At 45.2% G+C, this 25,214-nt stretch overlaps 1 long non-coding RNA gene across 1 annotated transcript in view; it reads right to left on the bottom strand.

The window, feature by feature from the left end:
- Nucleotides 1–25,214, bottom strand: part of LOC144783105 (uncharacterized) — a 175,527-nt gene that overhangs the window by 55,819 nt on the left and 94,494 nt on the right. The gene's annotated exons all lie outside the window — the stretch shown is intronic.

Here is a 25,214-nt window from a genome sequence, read left to right as displayed (position 1 = left end):
GCAAGGAGTATGATGCCCTGGCCGCTACAGTGAACAGCATCCTGCCGTAGTGTCCCTTGCCCCTTTTTTAGAGACTTTTGGGGGGTGGGATTTGGGAGTTGGGTTCTTTTTGGGACTTTTGAAAGACAATCGTTGGGGTTAGGGAGGGTCTTGAGGGAGATTATTTTGTTAGGGCTACAAAAATATACTTTTTGAAACGTTATCTGACCATACCTGTTTTTTACTGCTTTTGAGTCTGGTGGGTGGGGGTTTAACAGTAAGTTTGTTTTCCTGAAGAGTCCTAGGACTTTAGTAGTACTACCGTCAATCTCTTGTCTAGTCCTAATACTCCATTATACTACCTCCCACCAAACGCTTATCTTACCTGTAATTTGTGTTTGAAAGTAGGGCTAGGCCCAGGGCTGGCTCCACGGGAAATGGCGATTAAGGTTGGCAATCCTGGGCGGAGGAAATGTCCTCATTGCGGTGGTACTAGTGGTGTGACACAGTGGCAGTTGCATGCCTATGGAAAAAAAGAAAATGAAACCTGGTTTGTCCTTACTGTAGCATTACACCGGTATGATAGAGAATATAGCAGGTGACAGTACACTAGAACAGTGCCACACAGAGCCTAACAAATGGTAAAGTATTGAAAGTATAACTAGTACTTGCGTTGAATTTCTTTGACAGTGGCTACTACTACAAGAAATAGTACTGAAGCTGAGTAAGTCTAGAATATATCCTCGGATTCCTTCACCAGCCTGTTGCTATGACCTTATCCTCCCCAGCAAGTGTGTGGAATTATTGATGTCATTTAGTCACACAACAAGCAAAACCACACTGCCCGGGGGAAGAGGGTTAGGGTTTGGAAAATAGATGGGAATGGGGGTTTCTTTTTGGGTAGGTTTTGTTGAGAGAAAAAAAAAAACACAGCATGGACAAACAATAGTTGAAGATAAAGAAATCTTTGGGTACAAAGCTAACCATAAATATTTTAAGTGACATAAAGGAAGTGCATGCCCTACTGCATGCATTGTTACTGAAAAGTAAGTAGTACTAGAATGCGACAGTACAGGGCTGCAGCATTTTCACTTGCCTATCTCTGCACTCAGAGAAACACTTCTTACATTAAATTAGGTTTAAAAATTAGCGGAAGTAAAACCTATAGAATGGCTGTAGGGATCAATTTAGAAGCAGAGAGAGATCCAAGAAATGCAGTCACACTCATCGAAGAAAACAATGGATGCTGTATCTGTATGTTGTTGTAGTTGTCCTGTTGAATTTGGTAAGTAAGTTGCATGCAGCAAACAATTCCTCTTATTAGCGGCACTCCTCCATTCCAGCTGACGCTTCATCCCTCAATGTTGGTGACCAGAAGACACCCTGACACTGCCTGCCTGGTGGATGCTGAATTGCGGCTCGCTAATGTGAAGCCTGACTGCATCCTTTTTTTCCCCTTGCACAGACTGAAACCCGGCCTGTAATTATTGAACGAAAAACAGGAAGTGCTATTACAACACCACTGATAAATAAATATAAGGTATGTACGCTGTGTAGTGCAAAAAGTCACACTTTGATTTTCCTAATAGACAGTACAATATTTTTGAAAGTGCGTACTCTGTCTGAGTCACCTTTTGAAGGATAAATAAGTATGGGCAAATTAATTTAGCGGATCTTTCCCCTCAAGCTAGGTGTACTGTAAACTGTGTTTTAGAACAAAATTAGACCTTCCCAGCAGTGCTCCCACCCAGACCCTTACTAAAGCCAGTCGCAAAAATGTAGAAGGCCCCCAATCAGATCTCAAAAAACGAGGCCTAGCAGAAAACTGGTGACAAAACGTACTTTGAAAGTAAAAGTAGGCCCAAATACCCCCTTACCCACCGTGGATTGTATTCAAACCACTTGCAAGCAAGCAAAAGTATCCATAGCCAGCATCGCTCCAAGACTCGAAACCCCCCCCACCCAAACACATGCAATAGAAATACTGCTAACCCTAACGAGCCCTAAGTTAAGAATAGTGGCAAAGGCTTTCTTTAACTATGCCAAATCCCCCCTTTCCCACCATACTACTGCTTTTGAGTCTGGTGGGTGGTGCTTTAACAGTAAGTTTGTTTTCCTGAAACTTAAGTCTGTGTCATTTTCTTCCTTTAAGTCTACATGGCGAAATGTTTTCAGCACTAAGTGCCTCTCACAGAGTAAGTGATCCCCCCTTTCCCACCATGGATTTTCTTCAAATCACTTGCAACAAAAATTACACATTCCCACGAGTGCTCTAAAACCCCAGAACTCAGTTGCAAAAATCAAGAACACCCCGAAACACATGCAATCCTGCTGCTAGGGCTAACCCTAACAAATAAGTTACAAAAAGTGCCAAAACCTTTTTCCTCATGGATGTTGTTTAAACCAGTTTTATCCGGTATTAGACCTTCCCAGCAATGGCCCCAGAGCCGTCAACCCAGGCGAAAACAAGTAGAAGACCCCCAAACAGCCAAAAAGCAAAAGTACAAAAATGTGGACTTAGTCACATTTCTGAAAATTTCCAAAATCACTCAGCGCGCGCTCTGCAGCTAGGCCCTAACTCCCCTCTGCCTCCATGGATTTACTTCAAACCTCTTGCTATCTAAACTATCCATACCCAGTAGTGCTCCCAGACCCCGAAACCCACCCACAAACACCAGGAAGCCCCCCAAACAGGCCCCCGAAAACGCTACATTGAGCGAAAAGTCCGAAAAGCCAAAACCTTTTTCCTCATGGATGTTGTTTAAACCAGTTTTATCCGGTATTAGACCTTCCCAGCAATGGCTCCAGAGCCGTCAACCCAGGTGAAAACAAGTAGAAGGCCCCCAAACAGCCAAAAAGCAAAAGTACCAAAATGTTGACTTAGTCACATTTCTGAAAATTTCCAAAATCACTCAGCGCGCGCTCTGCAGCTAGGCCCCAACTCCCCTCTGCCTCCATGGATTTCCTTCAAACCTCTTGCTATCTAAACTATCCATACCCAGTAGTGGTCCCAGACCCCGAAACCCACCCACAAACACCAGGAAGGCCCCCAAACAGGCCCCCGAAAACGCTACATTGAGCGAAATGTCAGAAAATGCAAAACCTTTTTCATCATGGATGTTGTTAAAACCAGTTTTATCCGGTATTAGACCTTCCCAGCAATGGCCCCAGAGCCGTCAACCCAGGCGAAAACAAGTAGAAGGCCCCCAAACAGCCAAAAAGCAAAAGTACCAAAATATGGACTTAGTCACATTTCTGAAAATTTCCAAAATCACTCAGCGCGCGCTCTGCAGCTAGGCCCTAACTCCCCTCTGCCTCCATGGATTTACTTCAAACCTCTTGCTATCTAAACTATCCATACCCAGTAGTGCTCCCAGACCCCGAAACCCACCCACAAACACCAGGAAGGCCCCCAAACAGGCCCCCGAAAACGCTACATTGAGCGAAATGTCAGAAAATGCAAAACCTTTTTCATCATGGATGTTGTTAAAACCAGTTTTATCCGGTATTAGACCTTCCCAGCAATGGCCCCAGAGCCGTCAACCCAGGCGAAAACAAGTAGAAGGCCCCCAAACAGCCAAAAAGCAAAAGTACCAAAATGTGGACAGTCACATTTCTGAAAATTTCCAAAATCACTCAGCGCGCGCTCTGCAGCTAGGCCCTAACTCCCCTCTGCCTCCATGGATTTCCTTCAAACCTCTTGCTATCTAAACTATCCATACCCAGTAGTGGTCCCAGACCCCGAAACCCACCCACAAACACCAGAAAGGCCCCCAAACAGGCCCCCGAAAACGCTACATTGAGCGAAATGTCAGAAAATGCAAAACCTTTTTCATCATGGATGTTGTTAAAACCAGTTTTATCCGGTATTAGACCTTCCCAGCAATGGCCCCAGAGCCGTCAACCCAGGCGAAAACAAGTAGAAGGCCCCCAAACAGCCAAAAAGCAAAAGTACCAAAATGTGGTAAAAGTTTTAATTATATTAACTTGTGCAAAACAAAGAAAGACAGAAACACAGGAATAAAAGTGAATAAGTACGAAAAAGAAAATTTCTGAATTTATTGGCTCATTTTCAGGCCTCGGTGTCAGGGAAGAAGAGTTCGTCCTCATACTCTGCGAATTCAGGCAGGAGTAGGTCAGTGTCACCTAACACAGAAGAAATTCCCTCATCTAAGTTGCTGTCCTCCTCGCCTTCTTCAGTCGTGCGATCTGGTACTTTGAAATCTGGTGGTATGAGGTGCTCATTCATCTTGATCATTGCCAATATCTCCACATTTTTGGGCGAGAGGCGGGTCCGTTTGCAAGTTACAATGCCACCAACAGCCCTGAAAACCCGTTCAGAAGACACACTTGCGAGTGGGCAAGACAAGTAATGTATAGCCAGGCGGGTGATCTCTGGCCACAATTCTTTTTTTCCATGCCAATACGCCAATGGGTCAGCATTAACATAGACCTCTGTTGAGTCATTCAGATAGTCCTGCACCATCGACTGAAGGTTCTCCGCGGTTCCTCCACTTTGCTGAATTTTTGCTCTGACCTTTTGAGAACCATAACCAATCTCAGCTAGCCAATCCTCTTCTTCACCCGATATTTCTGTTGTGTCTGGTGCAGATGATGCGGTTACCGGTGTGTTTAACGGCTGAGAGGTCACTTCTGCCACAGCCACAGGTGCAGAAGTGGAGTCTTTTGACTGGGGATGGCCTGCTGATGCTGATGTACTGCCTTTTCCTTCAATTTCCTTCCGTTCTCTTTCAAACCTGATGGCTGACCAGGCTATCCAACGTTTGTACTTTTTAACATCTTCATCACCAAAAGGAAATAATGCACAGCCTGCCAGCGCCTTTTTGTAGCGTGGATGCAGAATAGTAGCACAAATGTAATGCTGTTCTGAGTGGATCTTTTGAAGACGTTCATCGCCAAGTAGAAGCTCTAATAATTTCTTCTCCAAAACAAAAGCTTCTTGCTTTTCTTCGTTGTTTTGAAACTTTGAAGACACCGCCTTCAGTTTGTGCTCCAGCATGCGCAACAATGGGATAGCTTTTCCCACGCGTGAAGACCTCAAAAGGACGAAGCATGTCTGTCAGGCTTTTAACTAGCTCCCATTGCGCCGCATTTAACCTCAGGTCCTCCTTCACAGCTGTACCCATTGTTAAGAAATACTGATCGAGTACCGTAAACTGCTCATACAGACGCTCAAGCATGTAGAAGGTTGAGTTCCAACGTGTTTGCACCTCCTGGGTGAGTGCTTTCACTGGCATTCAACGTTCATGTAGCAGGCTCCTCAGATGCTTCCGGGCCTTAAAAGAATGGCTGAAATGGTTGCACATTTTTCGGCAGGTGACCACTAACTGGCATGCTGGACTCTCTTTTTCCAAGAATTTTTTCACAACCAGGTTTATACAGTGCGCCAAACACGGCACTCTGAAATAGTCACCCAGTTCCATGGCCTTAACTACATTGGTGCCATTATCCGTGGAAACATAACCAATCCCGCGTTTTTTTGGAGACAGCCAGTGAATGACCTTTGTGTTGAACTCATTCAAAATGTTTTCTGCTGTATGACGTAGCTCCAAGCCAAACATGGCTAGTGTTGAATGTTTCCGAGCAGCTTTAAAAACTTGGTCCAGGTCAGCACCTGCGTTTAGCTTTGCTTTAACCCCTGAAAAAGAGACCCAGTGTGCAGTGAGGCACATGTAATCAGTGCCTGCGCCACTGGTCCACATGTCTGTTGTCAGATGTATAGTGTGAACAGCACTCTTCTGCAAAGCTGCCCCAATCACCTCCAGCACATCTTCATGTAGTGCTGGAACCGCAACTCGGGCAAAATAGTACCGGCTAGGAACCTTCCATTTAGGGCAGAGCACTGCCACTAATTCGAGAAAACCAACCCCTTCTACAAAAGAAAAAGGGAGAAGATCCAGCGCTAGCATTTTAGCCAGCTTAGTGTTATACAGACGCACCATTGGGTGGTTGCGGTCATATGGCGCGTCTGAAAATAACATTGTTCTAATGTTGCCCTGGACCATTTTACGGGATGATGATGATGACTTCTTCGACCCAGTTACGCTCGCTGATGAACTTTTTCGCATTGGTGTCTCACTCTGTCCCACACTCTTAGTGTGGCTCCCAGGGGAACTGGGTGTAAGTGAAGTGTGTGACACTTCTTCCTCCTCGTCATCATCAGATGGAACATCAACGTTTTCTCGACTTGCAATTCGGGCTTTCTTGATCTCCTCTAGGTGCGCCAACCATTGGACAGTGTGCTTTCTGTCAAGATGACCTCTCTGACCTCCAGTCCCATAGTTGCTACCCAGCTTACCACGACTAACTGCAAGCTTACAAATGCTACAAATGGCTATGTTTTCCCTTCTTGGTGAAACAGTAAAGAAGTCCAAAACTGCGGACTTGTAATGTCTGTGGGGCCCGGAGGAGGCGATAATGGTGGTGGTCGTGCTGCTAATGCCAGATGAAGTGGAGGATGTGTATTGCTGAACTTTACTACGTTGTGCACTTTCACCACCACTAATTGAGGTCGAGGTGGATGGAGGTCCCTTCTGGCGAGTAAGAAATATGGAAGCGGTAGGTTGTGGTGTACTAGTTAACATCAATGATTGTGGTGTTCCCATTGCCTCATCGTCAACTTCATCATCACGCTCAGCAGCTTGTCGGGCTAGGGTCAAAATGTCTGTTTGCTGCATGCCCGCTGGGGCTTCAGTGACGTTAGTGCTGATGACTGCGTCGTCGTCGTGAGAGTCTTCAGCAGCAGGAGTATACGCCACTTCTTGTTGAGCGTCATCACACTCCATAACTTTGAGAGTTTCGACGACCTTCCTTTTACGCTTAGCTACCTTTGTCAGATCATGGTGTGCCTCCTCAACCTCACTCGCAGACGGCAGTGGTGCTGGTTCCCAAGTAAGATCCATATCATCAGAAGGAGGTGGGCTTGAAGAAGATGTAGACACCAACACCCTTGATCTTTTCCTTGCTCGGGATGTGGAAGACAATGAATGATCATCAGGAGGAGTGGCTTCCCCGAATGATACCTCGGCTTGATTGTCGATTTCCAGATGTGCCCCTACTTCTGGAGGAACAACTATTGTGGCCACTTGTTGTGCCCCTCCATGCACCTCTGCTTGCTCCTCTCCTTGTGCCGCCTCTCCTTCCACATGTACTTGGGCTTGTACTTGCACATGTGATTGTTGTTGCGGCTGTGGTTGTTCAACACTCGTCAGATGAGCTACAACAACCTGTGTTGATTGAGGGACATTGCTGCTGCTTTCTTGCGATGAGCCAACATCACTGGTCGATGGTGATTGAACAACTATACTGGCTGCCTCTGCAGCACTCAAGGGCTTGGACCTAAGTTGGCGTGGTGGTGGTGGCACTGAGCCCAATGGAGCGGAGGTGCTGCTCCCAGCTTGGTCCCCAGCAGATCCCGCTGCTGCTGCAGGCGTACTTTTTTTTATCCCAAAAAATGTGGCGGTCGTCATCACACCAGTCTCCTTGGTAAGTGGCGCCACTTCGTTCTTCTGCTCCTTACTGGCAACTTTCTTGCTAGAGGAGCTACGGGCAACTTTTTTTGGGGCCATCTTCTTCAGATGTCACTCTGAACAGCAGGCCGCAGTTGCACAAGTTGCAGAGTTGTCTGTGGCCACACGTGACGTTGTGCTGCACACACCGCAGCAGGACTTCTTCCTGGCACTGGTGGTTCTCTTGTGCACCTACAAGCAATGGAAGACAGAGGAACATCAGTTATACACCCCAAAAAGTCAAAAAACACTCAAAAATCAGCACAATCCCAGCCCATCCATAGCCTCAATGGTGTTCAAATTCAAGAAGACACCCCACAGAAAGACTGGGCCCATGCAACACTCACCACCCCTGGGCAAAGGGCCCCACCAGCAGCCCCCAAAAAACGACAAAAACCACAAAATTCAGCACAATCCCAGCCCATCCATGGCCTCAATGGTGTTTAAATTCAAGAAAACACCCCACAGAAAGACTAGGCCCGTGCAACACTCACCACCCCTGGGCAAAGGGCCCCACCAGCAGCCCTAAAAAAACGACAAAAACCACAAAATTCAGCACAATCCCAGCCCATCCATGGCCTCAATGGTGTTTAAATTCAAGAAGACACCCCACAGAAAGACTAGGCCCATGCACCACTCACTACCCCTGGGCAAAAGGCCCCACCAGCAGCCCCCAAAAAACGACAAAAATGACAAAATTCAGCCCAATCCCAGCCCATCCATGGCCTCAATGGTGTTTAAATTCAAGAAGACACCCCACAGAAAGACTAGGCCCATGCACCACTCACTACCCCTGGGCATAATGGATGAAAAGTAGGCAAAATAAGTGCAGGCCTCAGACACTGCCTCTCTTCAAAATGGCCCCTTGCACCCCAAGCACATGTTGCCTGTACCAGCACTCAAGATGGCCACCACCACCAACCACATGGCCAGTCCACATCAACAGTACACCCCAAAAAAAAACGAAAAACACACAAAAATCACCACAATCCAATGTCATCCAGGATGTTTACATTAAAGAGAGTGAGACCCCACAGGCAGACTCAGTCCATGCACCACCACCCCTGGGCAAAGGGCCCCACCAGCAGCCCCAAAAAAACGACAAAAACCACAAAATTCAGCACAATCCCAGCCCATCCATGGCCTCAATGGTGTTTAAATTCAAGTAGACACCCCACAGAAAGACTAGGCCCATGCAACACTCACTACCCCTGGGCATAATGGATGAAAAGTAGGCAAAATAAGTGCAGGCCTCAGACACTGCCTCTCTTCAAAATGGCCCCTTGCACCCCAAGCACATGTTGCCTGTACCAGCACTCAAGATGGCCACCACCACCAACCACATGGCCAGTCCACATCAACAGTACACCCCAAAAAAAAACGAAAAACACACAAAAATCACCACAATCCAATGCCATCCAGGATGTTTACATTAAAGAGAGTGAGACCCCACAGGCAGACTCAGTCCATGCACCACCACCCCTGGGCAAAGGGCCCCACCAGCAGCCCCAAAAAAATGACAAAAACCACAAAATTCAGCACAATCCCAGCCCATCCATGGCCTCAATGGTGTTTAAATTCAAGAAAACACCCCACAGAAAGACTAGGCCCGTGCAACACTCACCACCCCTGGGCAAAGGGCCCCACCAGCAGCCCTAAAAAAACGACAAAAACCACAAAATTCAGCACAATCCCAGCCCATCCATGGCCTCAATGGTGTTTAAATTCAAGAAGACACCCCACAGAAAGACTAGGCCCATGCACCACTCACTACCCCTGGGCAAAAGGCCCCACCAGCAGCCCCCAAAAAACGACAAAAACTACAAAATTCAGCCCAATCCCAGCCCATCCATGGCCTCAATGGTGTTTAAATTCAAGAAGACACCCCACAGAAAGACTAGGCCCATGCACCACTCACTACCCCTGGGCATAATGGATGAAAAGTAGGCAAAATAAGTGCAGGCCTCAGACACTGCCTCTCTTCAAAATGGCCCCTTGCACCCCAAGCACATGTTGCCTGTACCAGCACTCAAGATGGCCACCACCACCAACCACATGGCCAGTCCACATCAACAGTACACCCCAAAAAAAAACGAAAAACACACAAAAATCACCACCATCCAATGTCATCCAGGATGTTTACATTAAAGAGAGTGAGACCCCACAGGCAGACTCAGTCCATGCACCACCACCCCTGGGCAAAGGGCCCCACCAGCAGTCCCAAAAAAACGACAAAAACCACAAAATTCAGCACAATCCCAGCCCATCCATGGCCTCAATGGTGTTTAAATATAAGTAGACACCCCACAGAAAGATTAGGCCCATGCAACACTCACTACCCCTGGGCATAATGGATGAAAAGTAGGCAAAATAAGTGCAGGCCTCAGACACTGCCTCTCTTCAAAATGGCCCCTTGCACCCCAAGCACATGTTGCCTGTACCAGCACTCAAGATGGCCACCACCACCAACCACATGGCCAGTCCACATCAACAGTACACCCCAAAAAAAACGAAAAACACACAAAAATCACCACAATCCAATGCCATCCAGGATGTTTACATTAAAGAGAGTGAGACCCCACAGGCAGACTCAGTCCATGCACCACCACCCCTGGGCAAAGGGCCCCACCAGCAGCCCCCAAAAAATGACAAAAACCACAAAATTCAGCACATTCCCAGCCCATCCATGGCCTCAATGGTGTTTAAATTCAAGAAGAGACCCCACAGAAAGACTAGGCCCATGCACCACTCACTACCCCTGGGCAAAAGGCCCCACCAGCAGCCCCAAAAAAACGACAAAAACTACAAAATTCAGCACAATCCCAGCCCATCCATGGCCTCAATGGTGTTTAAATTCAAGAAGACACCCCACAGAAAGACTAGGCCCATGCACCACTCACTACCCCTGGGCATAATGGATGAAAAGTAGGCAAAATAAGTGCAGGCCTCAGACACTGCCTCTCTTCAAAATGGCCCCTTGCACCCCAAGCACATGTTGCCTGTACCAGCACTCAAGATGGCCACCACCACCAACCACATGGCCAGTCCACATCAACAGTACACCCCCAAAAAAAACGAAAAACACACAAAAATCACCACATTCCAATGCCATCCAAGATGTTTACATTAAAGAGAGTGAGACCCCACAGGCAGACTCAGTCCATGCACCACCACCCCTGGGCAAAGGGCCCCACCAGCAGCCCCCAAAAAACGACAAAAAACACAAAATTCAGCACAATCCCAGCCCATCCATGGCCTCAATGGTGTTTAAATTCAAGAAGACACCCCACAGAAAGACTAGGCCCATGCAACACTCACCACCCCTGGGCAAAGGGCCCCACCAGCAGCCCCCAAAAAATGACAAAAACCACAAAATTCAGCACATTCCCAGCCCATCCATGGCCTCAATGGTGTTTAAATTCAAGAAGACACCCCACAGAAAGACTAGGCCCATGCACCACTCACTACCCCTGGGCATAATGGATGAAAAGTAGGCAAAATAAGTGCAGGCCTCAGACACTGCCTCTCTTCAAAATGGCCCCTTGCACCCCAAGCACATGTTGCCTGTACCAGCACTCATAATGGCCACCACCACCAACCACATGGCCAGTCCACATCAACAGTACACCCCAAAAAAAAACGAAAAACACAAAAAAATCACCACAATCCAATGCCATCCAGGATGTTTACATTAAAAAGACCCCACAGGCAGACTCAGTCCATGCACCACTCACTACCCCTGGGCAAAAGGCCCCGACAGCAGCCCCAAAAAATCGACAAAAAACACAAAATTAAGCACAATCCCAGCCCATCCATGGCCTCAATGATGTTTAAATTCAACAAAACAGTTGTATCATGCACCCATAACCAACCCTGGTCCTACTGGATACTGTGGCTAACCACAATATATTTTATTTAATGCTCTGAAAAAGTTCCAAAATTGTAGTTGCAGCAACTGTAATGCCCCAAACAAACTTACTTGTGAAAGTTGATTTCTAATCCAAAAGTGATCCAAAGAAAGTCAAAAAGGCCTCAAATCCAAATATCCAGCAGCACCCACAAAAAGTAATCCTTCCAGGTCAAGGTCCAAATGAAAGTGACCAGCACATGAAGAAAGCACTGGGAGGAGCCTGCTGGACAGGAACAGGAAGTTGGAGACTGTGGGGCACTTCCTTCCTCCCCCCCCCCCCAAAATGGACTCCTTGCAAAAAAAAGGTGCAGGCAAATGTCAACCTGAGGAGTGATTCTGATAAAAATCATCATTTTCTGAAGGTTTATGCTGTTTGCTGGTGGATTTCTTGTGCAGAATTGCAAAATCTCTATTTTGCGAGTGCGAGATTGTTCCTGCCCGCCGCACCTACGTGTTCGCAATTGCGAACTCTCGCGATGCAAGGTAAGGTGGCAAGCCGCGATTACGTATTCGCGGGCGCCAACTCCCACGGGATCCCGCAGCAAGATCTAAAATGGCGCAGCACTCGCAAAATATCGAGAAAAACAACTCGGCAAACGCTGAATGACGGAAAGTGAACGCCTTGCGCCACGCCGCGCGCCACAATATTGTATCACCAAGCAAAAAAATCCGCCGCGTGCGAATTGACGGATTTTCGACAAATTCGGTAGAGTTCGCGGATTGCGAATTTACCGAAAATCCGCAAATTCCGCGAGCGGAACGGATTTTACGCCCATGCTTACATCCATCCAAAACCCTCTCACACCATCCATCTCTGGCCTCTAAAAACCACTCACCACACCTAAACTCCACCCATCCCTGACCCTAAAAGCCCTTTCTATCCTAAATTCCACCCATCCCTGATCACTAAACTCTGCTGATTCCTGAACCCTAAAATCCTTTTCTACCCCATAACGTCACACATTCATGAACTCTAAAACCTCTTTTCTATGCCTAAGCCCCACTCATCCCTGGCCCCTTAAAATCCCCACAGTTTCTAAATTCTACACCTTTCTGAACTCTAAAACTCTTTCTGGCCATAAACACCATCCATTCCTGACCTCTTAATCCCCTCATAACATCTAATCTCCACTTCATCGTCAACCCTAAAAAAACCTCTACACCCTACACTCAACCCACCCCTGATCTCTAGATCTCTAGAAAACCCTCCCCACCCCTAAACAACACTCATCCGTGAACTCTAAAAACCCCTAACCACCCCAACTCCAACTTTTCCTGACCCCTCAAAAGCCCTCTCCTTCCCTAAACTCGACCCATCCTTAAACCCTTAAACCCTAAAAAACTCTAAAAAAGAAATCATTGAACTCCAATAATCCCTGACACCTACAAATTCCTCATCACACCTAAACATCACCCTTCTATGAACCCAAAAATCCCTCACCACCCCTAAACTCTGCAAGTGTTGATATGTTTTATTTTTCCTTATAATTATACTTTCACTGTGGTTTCTCTGTTTTTTGTTTTTCTATGAATTCACATATATCACATTGTAACAGTTTGACCATTTTTTTCAGTGTTAAATCCATGTGGGAACTGGTTACTTGGAACAATGACCCAAGAAAGATTGCATTTTATGTCTAATTCAGTCTCTCTAGAGTTATTTTCTCACTTACAATCTTTTCAATCTAGGTAACAAGTGATTTTTTGCCATGATAATGTGACAAGTGATTTACTATGGGAGACTGTATTTCCATTTCAGATTTCAGATACAATTTTCTTGTGCGTTTCAGCGGTGGGAGGATTACAGTGGGGTATTGTTGTCCACAGGGCCTCGTAAGAACATCAACATAGTCTTAGGACCATCTAGATAATGGGGAATTCTACTTCAGCTCAATTGTGAAATTATTTGACCCTTCTACGGCCTCTTTACAAGCAAAATAAATCTTGCAAGCAGTCAAGCAATTATCAGTAAATCCACAGATCAGACCATACACTTCATTTGAAGAGAAATAGTTTATGACTGTTTTGCCTTGCACACTCATGCTGTGTCCGAAACAACATTATTGCTTTCTTAAAGGATAATTTTACTCTTTCCAACTGATATTAGAAGCTGCCATTCCGTCGGAAAGGCAGTTTATTTGTAAACATCAGTTACAGAACATATATCCTTGGTAAGCCCTTTTTAGGTTTCGCCTCGTCGACAGCTGCTGCGCAGCTTTTCGGCACAGGTGAAAACCTAATGAGAATAATAGTGGCTTGGGAATCCGCCCCTCTGTTCCATTGGCTAGCTCCATAAATGGAGGCTAGCCATTGGAACAGAGATCTGTCCGTCATGGCCGGACCAGATTCGTGGGCGTTCCCGCGATTCTTCCCTCCGCAACGTCATGCGGCCGTGGGCGGGGTTTATCTACAAACGCCGCCATTCGCACCACCAACGACATGGCACTAGAGTGCTCTAGTCTGCTGTGATTTCATCATAATATTTGTGGGAGGTGGTCGAGAAGTTTGTGCTCCGAGGCAAGTCGCTGCTTAGACCGAATGACCTGTGAATAAAACCGACCCTCTGCTACAAGCAGCCATAGGCGACTGCTGCTGCGGACGCTGTTTCAGCTGCTCCAGCGCCTCCTCCCGGGGCCCACCCACTTCCGCAGAACTGGCATTTCCAGCTCTTGCTCTGTTGCTTAGCCGAGGCCAGCTACAGAATCGACACAACCCCGAGCCCCCGCGGACCTGACAGCGCTCCTTCCTCAGCTGCAGACATGGTGAAAGTGTCCTTCAACTTGGCTCTCGGCCAGAAAGACCCGCCAAAGGAGGAGAATAGCGAGGTGCTCATCATTCCCGAGCCCAAGGTGAGCCCCGGGAGGCAGGGGAGCTGCAGGGCGACGGAGGCAGCTGGCGGGAGGGGCAGCCTGCACTGTCACCGGATTACAAATGTGGGGGCAGGGAGGGTGTTTGAGGCCCTCAGCTATTTTTGGTTAATCCCAGAACAAGGACACATCTACAAAATGACTGTTTTCGTTTTACCATGGCAGAGACCTGCAACGCGCTTTTCCGTCTAATTAAATCTCTGTGCGTCTTCGCAGAAATGTACCTGGCCTCATATTCCTGAGAATGGTGTGTGTTCGAGCAGAGGATAGTGTTTACATCCGGCAATAGGGCCAGGGGCCACGGGAATACCAAACCCTGTGCTTAAAATGGCTGATGCGCAGGCTCGCTTTCACTTCCGGTTTCAGTAAAAGCCAGGAGGTACTGGGGACTAGCTTCAGAGTCCAGACTGCCGACTCGCTACATCCCGTTTGCCACGGCAGCGTTACTCAGAAATAAACAAACTGTCCACGTGCTAGTATCCTCACTGGCAAAAACGTAAACTATTAAATCACGGGTGTCCCAGACTATTCTATTTGCTTCAGTTTTCAGTCTAATGGCCGAGTATTACTTCGTTGACTCAATGTCCAGTAATGAAATTAATCTGTAAGGTCAGCGACGTCCAGGATGGGCTCGAGCGAGGCAGGCAGGCAGGCAGGCAGCTGTCTCCCAACACTCCAGCCGTCATAACCCCTTTCCTCCACTACACGACATGCCCCCCGACCTCCCCTGTCTCTGACAACGCAACCGAAAATAGTACATTTTGCTGCTGCAAAACCCAGATCGCAGGCCGCTCCGCCAATGCACCTCACTTCACTGCGTATTACTATAGTTATACCAATATTTCTCACACGGAGCGTGGCTCTCTCGTGCAATGTCCACTGGTGTTTTCTACTACTTATATAATGTGTAACGTAACTGGTGCTCATGTAAAGTGCTCCATAACCTTCGGGTCGAGTTCGCGCTATATAAAAACTCTTTTTTTTTTTTAGAGTGGTCATTCTAACACTGCTTTGTCAATGCACGTCACATAAATAATGCCTCATTTCACTATAAGCATCACGTAGGGCATAAAAAGGTCTCCTGAGGTGCTTCACTTCAGTAACATCCTTTATACGTATAATCAGTTCCCTCAGAGCTTTCCCAAAGCACCTCAGTTTATAACCTAAAAATTCTACTGTATAGAAAACACTCAGCTCCGCAACTGCGCCTCACTGCAATGCCTTCTGCTGTTAATATACTGTGCCCACACACTGGTCATAGAAAGTACTTTGTGTTAGTGCGTACACTCTACTTCTATGCTCTGCACGGTCTGGGATTTCCCTTCTGGCTCCGGATAATCTATACTGCACTCTTCATAAGGATTGTGTCTTTTGTTGTTTATTGGTTGATGATATGTGCATGATTTATTTGTGTGTAACGGGTTCACATCTTCGTCCGATTACTATGACGCTATGACACTGCTGTTGATCTCTGGGTTGCTCCACCTGTAGCATTTGGCTGGGGATGGCAGCAGCAGGGAGTTGCTCCAGCAGCAGCAGTCCTTTAGACTGGAGGTAGTAACGACTGGTGGCGGTTGATGCAACAGGTTGCTCTAGGATCCTCTGACGTGTTTTGAGCCACTGCCATTGGTTAATTAGTGCCAGTGTTTGCCAATGATCGGCACCGTTGCTTGTTTCTAAACACCGACAATTATTTAGAACAGTAAACCACAAGGCGACGCTGTCTCTCTATTTTTTAGCAAACCAATGCTATGTACTATAAAAACATAAATAGAAATAGCACTTTGGGGCCTTTCCTAAAGCTCGGCGCGACCTGGAATTGCGCAAAATGTCAGCTTCTGTAAGTAATGCTGCCACAGTAATACAGACACTGGCATTTGGAGGAGCTGTGGTTAATGCCAGCTGCAGTGGCAGACCTCTGGCCCTAGGACTTTTATTTGTACAAATGAAACTGGGGTCTCTGCAATATTTGTGATGCAAATTCAAGGCTTCAAAGTATGATGTTCACAATAACCAACACCCTCACATAAGAACATGCTTAAAGCGATCCCTACAAATGAAGTGATTGTAAGATAACTGATTTAGAATATGCTTTTTGGGCATAATTCCAGCCAGAGTAACACAGTGTGTGGTGAAAGAGTGGTAATTGCACTGCTTTTAGCAAAATTGAAACATCACCATTTTCCCATTTTATGCAAACTGCAAGGACTTCCCGTCCATGCTGGCCCTGGAGGGTGCATCCCAACGGGGGGGGGGGCTGTGTGTGTCTGTGGCTCTGTGTATGTGTGTGTGTGTGGCTCTGTGTGTGTGGCTCTGCGTGTGGCTCTGCAGGTATGTATATGTGTGGGACTCTGTGGGTCTGTGTGTTTGTGTGTGGCATTTGCGAGAGATTAAGCTATTGGCATTGAAAATGACAGTGCCATTTATTTATCTGTTTTGAAAACCAACACATAAATAAAAATTTTGTCATTTACAATGGCAATAGCTCTAACTTTTTCAAAGGCGAACCCGTTGCATTGTAAATGCTTGTTTCTTTTGTTAAAATTAGTGTGTTCAGGCAGGTTACTCGCGCTATTTTGTATATGCTAAAAATTATATTTTTGACGACGTTTCTTGAACGTTTATATGAAATAGTGTATAGAAATCAACAAACTGATACACCATAGTTACTTTTAGTGATCTTTGCTGATGAAGTCTGATTATTTGAGAATAATTTTGCTCGATCAAGTCTGCTCATTAAGTTTGAGCTAATGTTGATTTAATAAGATATGACTAATAGTGTGGTCTTTTCACAACAGAGGACAGTTTTCGAAATGCAACGTAAAAGCACGCAGAAGTGGCACAACACATTTAAAGTTCTAAAACTGCATCGTAAAAGCATGCAGAGGGTTTACAAACTGGAGTAATGAGAAGTCATTTATGTCATGAGAGAGAAACTTACTAAATGTACTAAGAAAACTAGGGGCACATGCATCCAGCTATTTACCGGTCGCAAAGGGGATGCATCAACCCCAAAAGGCATTTGCAAAATAGGTAATCGCATTTTTTGGTATGCGACGTTTACAATGCAACCGTTACAACGCCGTTCCATTACGACGCGGTCATAACAACTATAGTTGTTACAACGAATTGCGCTGGGGGGGGCGCTCAAGGATAGTAAATCATTTAATTACTATCCCAACACCTTCCCTACTATCCACGGGGACTGGTGTTGGAATAGTAAATGAAAAATGTTTAATTTGCGCCCCCCCCAACGCAAGTCGTTGTAACGACTTGCGTTGTTACAACCGCGTTGTAATGGAACGCGTTGTAAAAGTGTGCGTCGTAATGACGTACATCCGCATTTTTTGCGATTACCTATTTTGCGAATGCTGTTAGGGAATCACAATTTGCAATTCCCTAAATAAAATGCAAGAAGCATTCTCAGAATGCAAATTTGCATTAAGGAATCACAAATTACCATCAACTTCAAGTTGATGGTAATTTGCAATTCCTTAGAAAAATGCACAAAATTGAATTTTTCTAAGTGCCATGTGGCACATATACATGCCCTTAGGGCATGTGTATGCACCACATGAGCAAAAATACAATTTTGGGGGGTGCATAAGGGTGGCCTTTTGGTCCCCTTGCACCCTTGAATTGCATTCGCAATTTGTGATTACCTATTTGGTAATCGCAAATTGCAAATGCTTTCCCATTCATTCCTATGGGCCTCGAGGCCCATAGGAATGAATAGGAAAGCATTCCCAAATAGTGAATCGCAGAATGTGTAGGAATCACTATTTTTTCTGCCAAACCTACATACATAAGGAATTGTGATTCCTTAATAATCGCTATTAAGAACTTTCAATTCCTTTGCTTGATGCATGTGCTCCATAGTATAAAAGTAAATTGCAAGTAGTAATATAGAAATATGATTATGAAAATGCTATAAAGTAAAATGATTCTTGCTTATGTTTTTTTCTGAACATGAAAATCTAAATAGAAAAACAGTGATTGCTTATACTTTTTGAAAATCGTAATCAGACTATGCTTATAAGTTAAATTGAAATGATGCTTTTTTTATATAGTTTATTATGCATTCTCTATTTTATCGTACGTTTTTTATAATAATGTTTTATTCATTAGAAAATGATGATTTTGTGGTTTTCCATGTAGACCTCAAAGCCTGTTAGTTTGTTATTTCTTTTCTAACATAGGCTTCAGAAAAATGTGTTGTGTCCTTCATTATTTCTAAAATGCTGATCTATTTGCTTCTGTTATGAATGATTATCACTAGAGTTTCCTTCCTACAGTTATAGTATTCTTTCTATGAATAATTGTATCGACTTTGTGCAAGCAAATATGGAAGCGAGCTCACAGATGTGAAAAGATTCAATGTGCTTCCTATTTCCGAGATGATTCAATTATGTACAAATGAACAAAAGAATTACGTTTGAGTACCGGATGAATTTGGACTAGAGAATGATCATACCATAATCACACCATGAATCCTAACCAATGGAATCATATAAAACTGTGAAGAAGATACATTTGGGGGCTGGAATTGTGAACATTTTGAGGTATAACTACTCTGTGGGTAAAAGGTTCTGTGCTTCTTCTTCTAATCCTGCTTCTCTTGTAGTGGCTGGCTATTTTTCCTTGCAATTCTTGGGCGTGACATGCTGTCAGTCTGAACTCTGACCTTCCCTGAACTGAACTTTCCTGAATTTCCCTTGCACTTCATCGGCTGGTGATGTTGCACAAGCTATACCTTTTCGGCTGAAGGGTTGGCTATTCAGACTATTGCACGCTGTGCATTAGCTCATTGATCTTAGGTTTGTATGAAACCTTGAATTGCATACTGAAATTACAATGTGTTTTCCTTTTCTCTCTCTCTTTCCTCACACCAGTTATTGATTTATGAAGTATTTTTGCTCCGAACTGTGATTTATTGTGATATTACCTCTTCTACATTTGAATTAATGAAAGAACTGATAAATACAATGTGTTTTGTGTCTTGACCATTCATTTTGAAGTTTAGATAAAAGTATCTTGATAAATGTTCTTAGTTTGTCTTTATTGACAAGAACAAGAAATATTTGCCATAATATGATTGTTGACTATTGGCGTTAGTCAGGCATTTTCTTCATTATAGGGCCTCAGGAAGAAAATAGCATCCGTCTCTAATTATCTGAGTCCCAATCAGCTCTTACAAAGATCTATCGGAGTACCTCATGATTTGTTAGTGGTTGTAGAGTTTCTATGGGCCGAAAGTCTTGCTTTAGTAAATGATTATATAGTTTGGTTCAGGGTATATTGAATATTTGGAATGATTATAACATTTATACTGCTTCCGATGGATCATTGGAATCTGTGTTTATTCGCACCTTGGGTATGCCAACTCTATGTACATTGGTCTTCCTGTCAAAATGGCAGAAACGCAACATATGCCGAATGTTGCCATGGGACTGACCAACAAAGTAAGGAAATTCTGTTGCATCTCAGCAGGAGGCAAGTCACTGAATAGGCTACTTCTGATAGAGATAATTGATTTCAAAAGACAATGTATTGTCTATAAGGCAGAGTATAAGACTGAGCCAGTCTTTCTGACAGATAATTTGGTGTCCCAGGTGCCTCCTGAAGCTACGAAGGTCTGGAAAGCAATGCCTTCTCAATCCCCCTGTGCTTTATGTTTCAGTCCCGTGCTCTCCATGCCACTGAAACAAGCTATCCTGGCTGATGAGGGCTGAAAACCCGAAAACGGTCCTAGGATGCTTTTTTCCAGTCCAGGGAGGACCTGGCTTGGCAGTTCGGGCTGGACTGTTCCCATTGGGCACAGGGTCAAGACTGATTTGCATATGGCTAGGTTCAAACTGAAATGGCATGGTGAGCAAAAAAACGATGGAGTTGGGCCCAGATCTCTGTATTGGGGAGAATGTATGACATTGTTCTGCATTCTGTCCATCAACTGTTGTTTTTGCATTTGTCACCCCGAGAGGAACGGGTATGCTCAGACGCGAGTCCCCTACTCTCCATGCCACTGGAATCAAGCTATCCTGGCTGATAAGGGCTGGAAGCCCGAACCCGATCCTAGGATGCTTGTTTCCAGTCCAGGGAGGATCTGGCTTGGCAGTTCGGGCTGGACTGTTCCCATGGGGCACAGGGTCAACACTGATTTGCATATGGCTGGGTTCAAACTGGAATGGCGAGCAAGAAAACGATGGATTTGGGCACAGATCTCTGTACTGGGGTGAATGTAGGACATTGTTCTGCATTCTGTCCATCAACTGTTTTTTTTGCTCATGTTTCAGTAGAGAGAGACTTTCTGGTTTTAGGATCCTGTACTTTGGAACCCTTCCTCCGTTGTGGCTCACTCTTAATAAGAATAACCTGACATTTAGAAGAGGAAGGTGAATCTTATCTGTTCTGTTAGTATTGTCCAGTAGTTGACTCTCGGGACCCACTGCTAGGATGCCTTCTGAAGAAGTTCTCTACAAATAAATAAAAAGGAATCACTACACTCGCACAGTACAATAATTGAAGATACACCACAGACCATTATACTCCAGGTTATGGGTCTTATTTAGAGTTTGGTGGATAGCCTGGCATCCGTATTACAGTTTCCATAGGTTATATTGTATTAGCAATATCTGCCACGTTGTGACAGAGTACACTGTCCACCAAACTTTTCAAAAAGGCCCTATACCTCCTGACATACATCATACACGGGTGAAATATGTAATTAGATGGCTATTAATGTACCCAACAGCACTTGTTTCTACCATCTGCTTACTACAGCTGTACAACTGCCAGGCAAAACTTACAACATTACAGAGGATATATTAACCTGAAACCATTTACATTCAATCTACTGAACACACATCTCGACAAACCAAATTAGACTAACTTATGAATGTGGTGCTGCTTAGAAAACATCATCGGACTACAGGAACAAACTGCAGTTCATGTGTAGGCCTAAGTAATTGGTGGTGTTTCTAGAACAAAGAAGAGAAGAGTGAAGTAATATCAAAATGGACATAAGCGCAATAGCCTTGGGCAAAGAGAGTGGCTGAAGGAGATGTTAAGGCTTGACAATTGGTTGGCCATTATACACATAGGGATTAACTCAGGTAACAGCAAAATGGGACAAATTCAACATGCTTAGCATGTGCACCGTAAAGTGCACTTCACTGCAATGATAATCACGCGAATATGACTCTTCAAATAAGTAGGTAATCAGGAGCAAGTGATCTCATGAAGACCCTAGAGGCCCACAAGAAAATGACTTTCTCAAGCATCCAGTCAAAATGGCAATCCTGCTGGGGTGGAATATCTGCTGCATGGTAAACAGCATGCATTCCAGACCGGAGTGTCCGACTACATGTGAAACTGGTATCCTAACATTTACTTTGGCCCTAGCATCACATTAATAGGGCTAGGCTGTCCAGAGGTCCCTTGTAATGCACAGTTAAGAACCTGTACTGTGACCTAGATTGGTGCAAAAAGCATAACTTCATAGTGGGCATTGAACTATTGCTTCTGCACCACATAGAACAGTCTATTGATACCTCTTGTGTAAAGTTCTGCTGTATGAGAAACTCGAAAACGTGCGCTGAAATCCCATGCATATGTTGAGCACCTGTATGTGCGGTGAGTGTGAAGCACATGTATGGTAGTAGGGCTTTCTGTGTTGTGTGAGTCTGAGTACTCTGTGAAGTGGGATCCATGTTGGCTACCCGTGGTTTAGCAAGGCACAAGATGGAGGATGCAGCCAGTTTCCCCAGACAGTGGAAGAATTCTGCCTGCATTCCCGGGGCGGAAGGCTTGAGATACAGACAGTGAAGTGAAGGAGAATGAAGTCAGAGCATCCCATAGGAATTCTATGACTGCCTTGTTAGTGAAGGGCTGCTGATTAGTTCCTTCTGAACATTGTCATTTGGTAGTTGGTTGCAGGTCAGGCGTGGGTCAACAGTTTCTGCTGTTCAAGGTGAGGAACTTTCGAGACAGGGTCTGTCCTGTTGCCTGTCTCTGATCATGGCGTCAGGAAAGCTGAGGATAACTAGGTCCAGAGTCTCTGTCACTGCCAGTTCTACAAGGTTTGCTGGCTGCTAGGGGACCTACCCACGAGGAACTCTGGTAGGCACAAGTGAGTGCTCTTCACTTGTGGGACCTCAGAAGAAAGCCCAGAAGCATGTCAGCAAAGGAGTGGTTGGGTGGCGTTATGTGACTGGGTGGAAGGGCTGCTATATAGTGAGCCTAAGAATCCCGAGTCAGAAGTTAGAAAAAGTTAGCGGTTCCCCTACTGCATAGGAATTTCCTGTAGTCATTAGCCCACAAGGCACCCTTAGCAGGACACTTGGGCATAAAAATACCCAGGATAGGTTGAACTCTTTGTTCTGCGGACCATGGATGCATAAAGAGAGAGAGAGAGATTCTTTGGAACCTGTCCTACATGCTAATTGAGTGACAAGTCAGAAAGTACGAACAAGACACTATTATTGCCACTTACGGTAGTAGGTGGTCCCTTAGAATGGGAAAGCGTTGACATAGTTGTTCTGTTTGACCCCCTGGCAACAAATATATCAGGGTAGAAGTGGATCATGCAACCAGGTATCCAGAGGTAGCATTCCCAAGGGGCCTGACTGTGAAGGTTAGTTAGGGCACTCCTAGGCATCATTTCAGAGGTTGGGTTCCTAAGATAGTGAGATCCAACCAGGTAACAAGTTTGATACTCACTTATATGAGAGAGATGTGGGAGTAAGCTTGTGTGATGTACCATTTTCCCACAGCATGTCACCCTCAAAGCAACTGGTTGGTGGAAAGGTTCAAAAAGACCCCTAAAAACATGATCATAACTCTGCCAGAGAACTTCAGGAGAAAGTAGGATCTTTTCCTGACAGGGCTTTTATTCTCCTACAGAGCTGTTCCACAGATATGAGTGTGGTTTATTTCAAACTTCTGTTTGAGCGTACGGTGTCTCGCCCACATCAGAAAACGGTGGACAGGAACTTTAGAATCACCACAGAAGGATTGGAGGACTATGCGACTGGCCGCAGGAAGGTGATTGTGCAATACATGAGTTAGGCAAAGAAAGCCTTCAGACAAGCCAACAGCTGAGGAAGGCATGGCATGACCAGAAAGCAACACTGGCTGAGTACCAAAAATGTCAGGAGGTGTTGATGCTGAAGCTCATTTGTCCAACAGCTTTGAAATGTAAGTGGTGTGGGACATAAGGGATGTGGACCATAGAGCGTAGTACAGAAGTTGTCTGAGGTAAGTAAACGGCTTTGTGGACACATGCTGTAAGAGTCCCAAATATGGTGTTCTCTGGTGACAGGACTAAGCCATACCTCCCCCAGATTTTACAGTAAGCATCATGACAATGACAGAGGAGGTGGAGGAACATTGTAAATCACTTCCTGACCTACTGCCCAGTGAACTGAAGATGGTTTTGTGGATGGGGTACAACTTGCCTCTCAATTGATGTCTGAGAATCAAAGAGACTGTAAAGAGGTGCTGGGACTATTTTCCCACCTGTTTTTGCAAACGCCAGGATTGGGCATCTATGTATGGGCATGACACAGATACAGGTGTTAACTTACTATTGAAGAGCAAGCTTTATGGCATGTCTGACGGGATCCAGGAGCCCAACAAGGCAAAGGTTGCTAGGTTGTTGGACTTTGGTGTAATAAATCATTCCCATTGTCTTTGGGTGCCCAAGCAAGGATCCATGAACTTGCACTTTTGTGTTGACTACAAGGCCCTCAAATGAGGTGACCAAGACAGATACACACCTAATTCCCAGAGCTGATGGGCTATTAGACCAGTTTTGTGCTGCTGATTTCTGGTCTATTTTTATCTGTGCACTTCACATTGTCATAAGCCTTTCAAGGACCAGCAATGTGTAATACTCCTGTGTTGAATGCTCCTAGCTAAGGTCAGCCCTTCACTGTATCAACTGATACATCGGAAAAGGGAGTTCTGCAAACCAGGGTCAGCTTGATGACAAGAGAAGCGAGTGGCCACTGGCCTTTATCAACTGCATACTGCTTACTAGCGAACGGAACTGGGCGACCATAGAAAGAATGCTTTGCAATAGTGCTAGCCGTGAATAGGTCACAGCATTTCTTGTTTGGTTCAAGGCTTGTGGTCCAGAGAGATCACAACTCACTCAAACAGTTAAAGGCAATGAAGGATGAGAATTCCAAGTTGTTGAACGGGTCTATGTCGCTACAAGACCTGGATTTCATTTAAGGAGCACAAAGCTGGAAAGAATCATGGGAGGGCTAATGGGCTTCCTCGGCTGTTTTGCCAATTTTACAACCAAACTTCTCAAATGGTGGAGTAAGGTTGCAGGTAGTCTGATGTGAGAGGCATAATTTTGGACGAGAATGCTTCCTGCATGGCAAATGGGTATGTTTTCATGCCCTGCGTGCCCGGCTGTATGTGAAACTGGTATCCTGAATTTTTGTTTGGACCTAGCATTGCCCTAATCTAGTGTGTGCACAAAGGCATAAGCCTGTCATTGGTAATGCGAGGTTCAGAACCTGTTGGGTAACTTAAAAAGGTGCACAAAGCGTGCCTTCATAATGGGCATAGGAGTATTGGCCATACCCTAGGTAAGTCACCTAACACAGCAGTGGCTGTGTACCACATTATTGTGAATCTTTGGTGTAACCAAACAATATTCTGTGTCAAGGAAAGTTACTGAACCCTCTTTTGTAAAGTTTTGTTACTAAATAAACCCCAGTTCCTTGTACTGATATTCAGTGTCCATGTAGAATGAATGTACGTCTAGTGAGTTTGTGTTACATTTATGGTAGTCGGTTTCTCTGTTTGGTGAGAGTATGAGGACTGAGAGCAGTGAGATCCCTTTTGGAGGGCCCTTGTTTAGCGTGGAACAAGATATAGGATGGGGACACCTTACCCTGACAGAGGATGTTCATT

The sequence above is a fragment of the Lissotriton helveticus genome, chromosome 9 (assembly GCF_964261635.1).
Source record: "Lissotriton helveticus chromosome 9, aLisHel1.1, whole genome shotgun sequence".
NCBI lineage: Eukaryota > Metazoa > Chordata > Amphibia > Caudata > Salamandridae > Lissotriton > Lissotriton helveticus.
The sequence above is the reverse complement of the archived record's forward strand: the minus strand, read 5'-3'. Positions and strand labels throughout refer to the sequence as shown.